General features: G+C 39.8%; 1 non-coding gene across 1 annotated transcript; it reads left to right on the top strand.

Moving 5' to 3' along the window:
- The first annotated feature begins 2815 nt into the window (after window positions 1-2815).
- LOC124712793 lies at window positions 2816-2922 on the top strand. Its single transcript, XR_007005611.1, has one exon. It is a non-coding gene; the product is annotated as a U6 spliceosomal RNA (small nuclear RNA).
- The last annotated feature ends 4322 nt before the right edge of the window (window positions 2923-7244 follow it).

Genomic DNA, 7244 nt, shown 5'->3' with positions numbered 1-7244 from the left:
CACTTACAAATTTTATCTAAAACGTTTTGCTGTATCTCATCTTTATCCGAGTTATTCCTCATTATGGATTAAAGTGGGCCACCCTGTATATCGAGTGAGGAACATTATAAAGAGATAGAAGAAATTAGAGCAAATACAGAGGCATAAAATCAGCCTTCTTTTTGGGTTACTGTCCGTGAATGGAACCGCGGGGAAGCAGGTGACACTGATACTAAAGTAACCTACCTCACGTACCATGTTGTACTTCGTTGCGGCCGGCCGATGTGGCCGAGCAGTTCTAGGCGCTTCAGTCCGGAACCGCGCTGCTGCTACAGTCGCAGGTTTGAATCCTCCCTCGGCCATGGATGTGTCTGATGTCCTTAGGTTTGTTAGGTTTAAGTAGTTCTAAGTCTAGGGGACCGATGACCTCAGATGTTAAGTCCCATAGCGCTTAGAGCTATTTGAGCAGTTTGAACTTCTTTGCGGAGTACTAGGTACAACTATACAAATGTAAATGTGGAATAATAAACGTAAAAAACAGCCAGTGGGAATATCATATTGAACACACTAACTGTTTCTCTCTGCTACATAACGTAACCTAAAAAAAAACATTCAAAAAATACTCACCACTATAGTAACTACACTTTCCGCAACGGGGAAACGCGGCGCTGACGGCAATATGAACGAATGTGGTTCAAATGGCTCTGAGCACTATGGGACTTAACTTCTGAGGTCATCAGTCCGCTAGAACTTAGAACTACTTAAACCTAACTAACCTAAGGACACCACACATATCCATGTCCGAGGCAGGATTCGAACCTGCGACCGTAGCGGTCGCGCGCTTCCAGACTGTAGCGCCTAGAACCGCTCGGCCACTCCGGCCGGCTATGAACGAATGTCTCCTCACTATCAGTAACAGCAACAATTAAGGATACCCCACGCAGAGACAGCGCTACTGGATTTCCCAGGACTCCAGACATACCGTACTCTTTTTACGCTCAGATTGGTGCCAATATTGTTGCCAACGCTGGACCATAATCCCCTTGCGCACTACGCCATGCTGGTAAAAGCGGCGGTTTGAAAACGACGTAATTTTTAAATCAAGATTATGTCGCAATATACTTCAAAATCACTTCTCCCCCTTTTTTTAACTTCGTCAACATTTCGGGAGGAGTTTGAACTCACCCGCCCTCCCCCGCCGGCTACGCCAGTGATTACGAATAACGTATGCTGGAATGATTACATAATAGTGTTGTCGGGAAAGTATACCGAAAGCTGCGATTTACTGGAAGAACGCTTAGAAAATGCAACAGACTGCTTACACTACGCTTGTGGGCCCTCTTCTGGAGTACCGCTGTGTGGTACCAGCATCGGATAGGATTGACGGAGGGCATCGAAAAAGTCCAAAGACGGGCAGCTCGTTTTGTATCATCGGGAAATAGCGGAGAGAGTGCAACGGATATGATACGCGAATTGGGGTGGCAATCATTCAAACAAAGGCGTTTTTGTTGCAGCAGCACCTTCTCATGAAATTCCTCCGATTAAGATAATATTTTTTTGGCACCCACCTACACGTGGAAAAATGATCGTCGTAATAAAATAAGAGAAATTACAGCTCACACGGAAAAATTTAACTGTTCGTTTTACCCGCTCTCTGTTTGGGAGAAACAGCTTGATGGACCCTCTGCCGGGCACTAAATTGCGAAATTGCAGAGTAGTCCTGTTGATGTAGAAGAAGCACATTTATTTACTTTCACATCATACTTCGAATACTTAAACGACCCTGTTACTTCTTTTCAAAAAGGTGGTTTTCTCTCCTCAGCAGTCGTATTTTAGTTTTTAGCCGTCTGTTTCGTATTTATCTGTATCGTCTAGTCCAAGACTGATCGTCTAGGTTCGACTGGTCTAATTTAATTTTCTTCCGAGATAAAGCTTCTATAGCAGACAGCGTATTCTTTTCTTTTCAACTCTGCGATTTCTTGCTTATTAATAAATGCAAATCTATTTTACAAAAGCATTATTGTTGTTGTTGCAAAAATGAAACGTTTGTCAAAGCCATAGAAAAATCAATGCGCGAATAATTCCAAAGGCGATAATACATTAAAACGTTTTTCTAAAGAGGATAAATGTCTGCGAAGTGTACGTGGTCCTCGCTGGTACTTGCAACTTCGGAGACACCTCCATGTCAATTTGGAGCTTTTTGTGATGGCAAAAAATCACCCTTTTCAAAGGTAACCCGAAGAGATCATTTTTTTAAAGTCCCGTTCACAATATTGGGAAAGAAGATGATCTCAACAAATCCTTGCGTTTTCACATTAACAAAATAGTTCTTTTCCAACGTGAAACTCATTTGTGGGTAGTTCTCTCATCTTTTGGAAATCGATAGTGAACGACATCTGCAGTTTCATTTGAAGCACTTTATCTTTCAGCAATAGCACGATGATTTCAGCTTTTGCTCATAATACTACAAAATCACCAGCAAGAAGAATAGCCAATAAGCAACTGCATTCCTTTTATTTCAACGCAGGGATTTGGGAATTTGCTTGTGTTATCAATGTACGTGTTTTCGTTTCCCGCAATCTTAATGACGGAACGGAAGACTGCTTACGGGCAGTACAAAAAGAAATGTAACTTGTTGTTTTAAACAATGTTTATGTATAGGCTTAATGACCGGTAAAATAGACACCAAAACGTACGTCACTTGAAACCACATAATATTTCAAAGCTAATCACCAGTTTAAAAGAAGTTTAATGGAACAAAATTTACATAGCGAGTAGAATGTATTTTGAACCGTTTTCCCGTCCTATATATACAAAATCCTTTCAGACAGTGGATGTACTTGCTTCGGCAGTACATATACTAAAATTGGAACGATACAGAGAAGATTAGCATGGCCCCTGCGCAAGGATGACACGCAAAATCGTGAAGCGTTCCACATTTTTTGACAACTCTAATTATCTTCTTGTGGATTCGGATGCGTTAAACAGTCCGTAAGTTCCCTGAAACGTCTTTCTTTACCTATCTATTACTGGTTGATTGTACTGTATGACTCATCGGATGCGATATACAGTGAAACATTGGAGGAATAAGGTATTTATACTCTGCTACAATCCCTTATGTTTATCGCTTGTAGACCTGTTACTTTTTTTCTAACAGCAAATTTTTCTGCTTCTCTGCCAGTTCTGTACCACATACTGCAGTAGCAAACACTACATAGGGATCCCTCATTAAATAAAGCCGAAATTCTCCCCCCCCCCCCCCCCCCCCCAAAACTGCTGAATAAGGGCTCACACAGTTTATATAACAGCAAATCATTACTACCTGAACTACCACACTTATCCACAGAACAACAACAGATTTTGTCAGCCTTAATGTCTCATGTTTTTCAGAAAAATGGCTTTTATCGAACTATGATTGACTCCTGGTCGAAACTGTGGCAAGACTGTGGAGCTAATACCGTAAGAAGGCCATATTTCTCCCTCATAGCGTGTTTTTATGCAGTTAGTTTTTCTCCATAGTAAATAATGATTGTACACAAGGGCGTCCGCAGAAACTTTTTCGTGGTGGAGGTGGGGTGGTGGGGGGGTTGGGGGGGGGGTATAAGGCTCTAAAATTACCAATTCGTATTTTAATTAGTTGGGCAGTTTTTCTGCGAGTCATGCCAGAAGAACCAAATTTTGTAGGTAATTTTTGTGCCCAAGAGAATCGAAGTAGTCCACTCAATATTTATATTTGTTACGCGGTAGGTAGGTTACTTTGATACGTTCAAGATAAGCATATTTCATGTTTATCTTCAAAGTTGACCGTTTTGTATTATTAAGATGATTACGGATGTGACACATTTTTTAAAGTTGACGATCTAAACTTGACTTTATCCAGCAAAATGATCAATAAGTTAGGAAAGCAGTAAAACATTTAGAAAAGATATTTTTATTCATATACCAATAATGTTAAAGTGATACCGCACTGTATGTGAAAAGTCTGTGGTAGAAAATATGATAAATGAGAGTACTGTTGGTTACAAAAAAGCCTTTTAGTAGTCTTCCTCGAAAGTGATAATGCAGAGCAAATGTTGAAAGGCATAGCGGAGTGCAACGGTACCGCACGTGCGGTTCTATGTAACCAAACAATGCTCCAGGAAGCGCTGCGTTTAGCTATTGTTGATTACGTTAAGAAGATTGTGACGCGAATTTGATACCCCAACAGTCGGGAAAAACCTCGTAGCTAACTTATCAATATTCTGAAGATGGCAACAAAGGAAGTGGGCAGGACACACAAGAGCGGCACTTTTTCCACCTTCTACTGATACGCGGTTCAGTAGCGTGCTCATTGTTGTGCAAGGTAGGGCGAAGTAGAAATGGAGTCAGTGCTCCATAGTCGAATGTCTGGTATTACATTTTCTGAAAATAAGATGGCAAATGCCCTAATATTATCTTACTGCGACAGGCCACAACGGGATAAACGAGAGGTTTTGCGGAACCACGAAATTACTTCTAGAACTGTATGAGAATTCTGCAATGAATAAAAACTCTGTGCTCCAGATACAGGAGGGGTGGGGGTCAAGGCATTGACAAGAAGGTAATATTAAAGGGGCAATACATTCAAAGATTACATCAGTGTAAATTGCGTACAGGATGTAACAACAAAGGATGGAACAAATTGCAGGACACATTCCTCACACGAAGACGAAGAAATTATATTAATATTGGTCAGGAAATGCTTTATTTCCATGTTACAACTCATTAATCACGGGAAACACACACGAACAGAACGTTCCAGCTTACCACATGAAATTCCTCACAAAGGGTGATCAATATGCCCTCTGTAGGCACTGATATACGCATCAGTCCTCCGTCGTAGTGATTCTGGGATGTGCTGATGCATCCATGGGGTATTGCGTGTGGTTTTGCAGCCTTTCATAATGCGGGCACCGAGACTCTGAACGTCTTCTACTGTGGTTCCATAGAATGTCTAAGGCAACAGCAACTACTGCACAACAGACTTGTAAAAGAAAGCTACGATAGGGAGATAATAAATGAAACATGTTTGGCTGACAGAGTGGCAATTATCAGTGACTAGTGTAGCAGAATCTTATCAAAAGTTCTGTCACAATACTAAAAGAAATTCTGGCCACCTGTACTGACAATCTGTGGAACAGGAACTGAAAGAGAATGTAAGTAAGGCAACAGTAAAAATGCAAACTCCATTTTCAAATGTTCCATTACAAAGTAAATTAGTGGAGTACTCCCCAACATTAATTTTCACACTACTGTAAAGATGAGTGATATAGATAATAGTTATCAGTGACACTGATTGCTTTAACTAATGACTCTAGGAGTATACTACAGCACCATATGTATGGGTCCCATAGGATGAGGAAAAGATTAGATTAATTACTATGTACACATTGGCATTTAAACAATAATTCTTCCTGTGCTCCATTTGTTAATAGATAGGAAGAAGCCCTAACAGCTGGAACAATGGGCCTGCCCTGCACTTCACACTGGATGTAGACATAGAAATTGCTAAAACTGAACAAGGCTCCAGGACCTCTATAGAATGCATGTCAGATTTTGCAACTGAGTTAGTTCTCCACTAACAATAATACACCATATATTCCTTGAACAAAAAACTATGCTTTGGGTTTGGAAGAAAACATAGGTCACAGGTGTTTAGAAGAAGGAGACAGAAGTGATCAAAGCACTATGGTTGTATATCACTAAGCCCTCTGTCATAGAATCTGAGCTCAAGTGTAAGATGGTACAGTATCTCAAACAGCATGTCTTTTCTACACCAACACGTAGACATGTGAAAATATAACTGCAGGAGTGCCCCAGGGAAGTGTGCTGGGAACCTTGCTGTTTGTGGTGGACAAGATTAATAGTAAGCTCAACTCCCTATGGAGGAGTTACAATTGTCTATAATGAAGTGCTATGTGAGAAAAGCTGACGAAATATCCATTCAGACTGTGGCATGATTTTAAAGAGGCAAACAGGTTGGCATCTTGCTTTAAATATTCAGAAATGTAAAACTGTGTACTTCACAAAATGCTGCAATGTAGTATCTTATGAGTAAAATATCAGTGAATCATAATTAGAATGAATCAACTCATACACATATCTGCATGCAACAGTATGACACAGGTTGATCATCTAGGCTCAATATTGTAGGTTAAGCAGGTAGCATATTTCAGTTTATGGGTAGAATATTTGGAGATATAGTCAGTCTGCAAAGGAGACTGCTTACAAAACCCCGTTGTGTTCTAACCTAGAGACTGTTCACACTTGTGAGACTCATACCAAATACTAGGATTAGCAGGGATTTTTTTTTTTTTCTCTCTCTCTCTCTCTCTCTCTCTCTCTCACACACACACACACACACACACACACACACACACACACACACACACACACACACACACACAATTTGAGAACTGCAGGTTGATGATGTCATATGAAGCTCCTGACAAATTAACAGGGGGTGGAAGAGAGAGAGATCTCACATTACAATAACGAGTTTTATTTCCTCATGGCTGAGATATACTAGCCAATAAGCAGTAGTTCAACTGTGGTTTTCAAACAGCAATAATTTATATGAAATAATATTCATATAATTAACACATTTTGAAATATTAAATATTTTAAAATTTGTGACTTATAAAGTCAGTAAAATTAAATTACAATGCTATATTAAAACACAGAATTCCCTAATTTTTCCAGCTAACATATAATACCCAATGCATTTCTGGAAAAATCGCTACCCTTTCAAGTAAGAGTGCCACAACTGCAATGCAAAGATTAGATTAATTGCACAACACGCAGGCATTTAAAGTCATTCTTCTCATGTTCTACATGAACAGGAACTTGAAGAAACCCTAATGAGTGTGCCCTGTGAAATACCCTCTGCATTGTTCTTCACAATGGTTAATCAGTGAATTAAATTTTTTTGTTTTGTTTCAAATCTTGATTTTCTGTTCATAGTTAGTTTTAAAATGCAAGAAGGCAAACTGGCACAGCAGGAGAAGTTAATGAACAACAGTAACTTAAAGTGATCAGTGTTGTTGGGGAAGAAAATGGTGATGATTCATCACATGCTTGATGCAGGACACATTATGGAGTGCCACTGTGACTACTAGTTAGTGTGGCATGGTCCTCAAGGCTTCCAGCAACTGCAAAACCTGATCGCTCAAAATCCACACAATGTAAATTGTTACATGGATTAATAAAGAAATCAATCAAATCAACTTCACTCTGCATGACATCAC

The sequence above is a fragment of the Schistocerca piceifrons genome, chromosome 8 (genome assembly GCF_021461385.2).
Source record: "Schistocerca piceifrons isolate TAMUIC-IGC-003096 chromosome 8, iqSchPice1.1, whole genome shotgun sequence".
NCBI classification, from domain to species: Eukaryota; Metazoa; Arthropoda; class Insecta; order Orthoptera; family Acrididae; genus Schistocerca; species Schistocerca piceifrons.
Note: the sequence above shows the minus strand (reverse complement) of the source record. Positions and strands in the feature narration are given on the sequence as shown.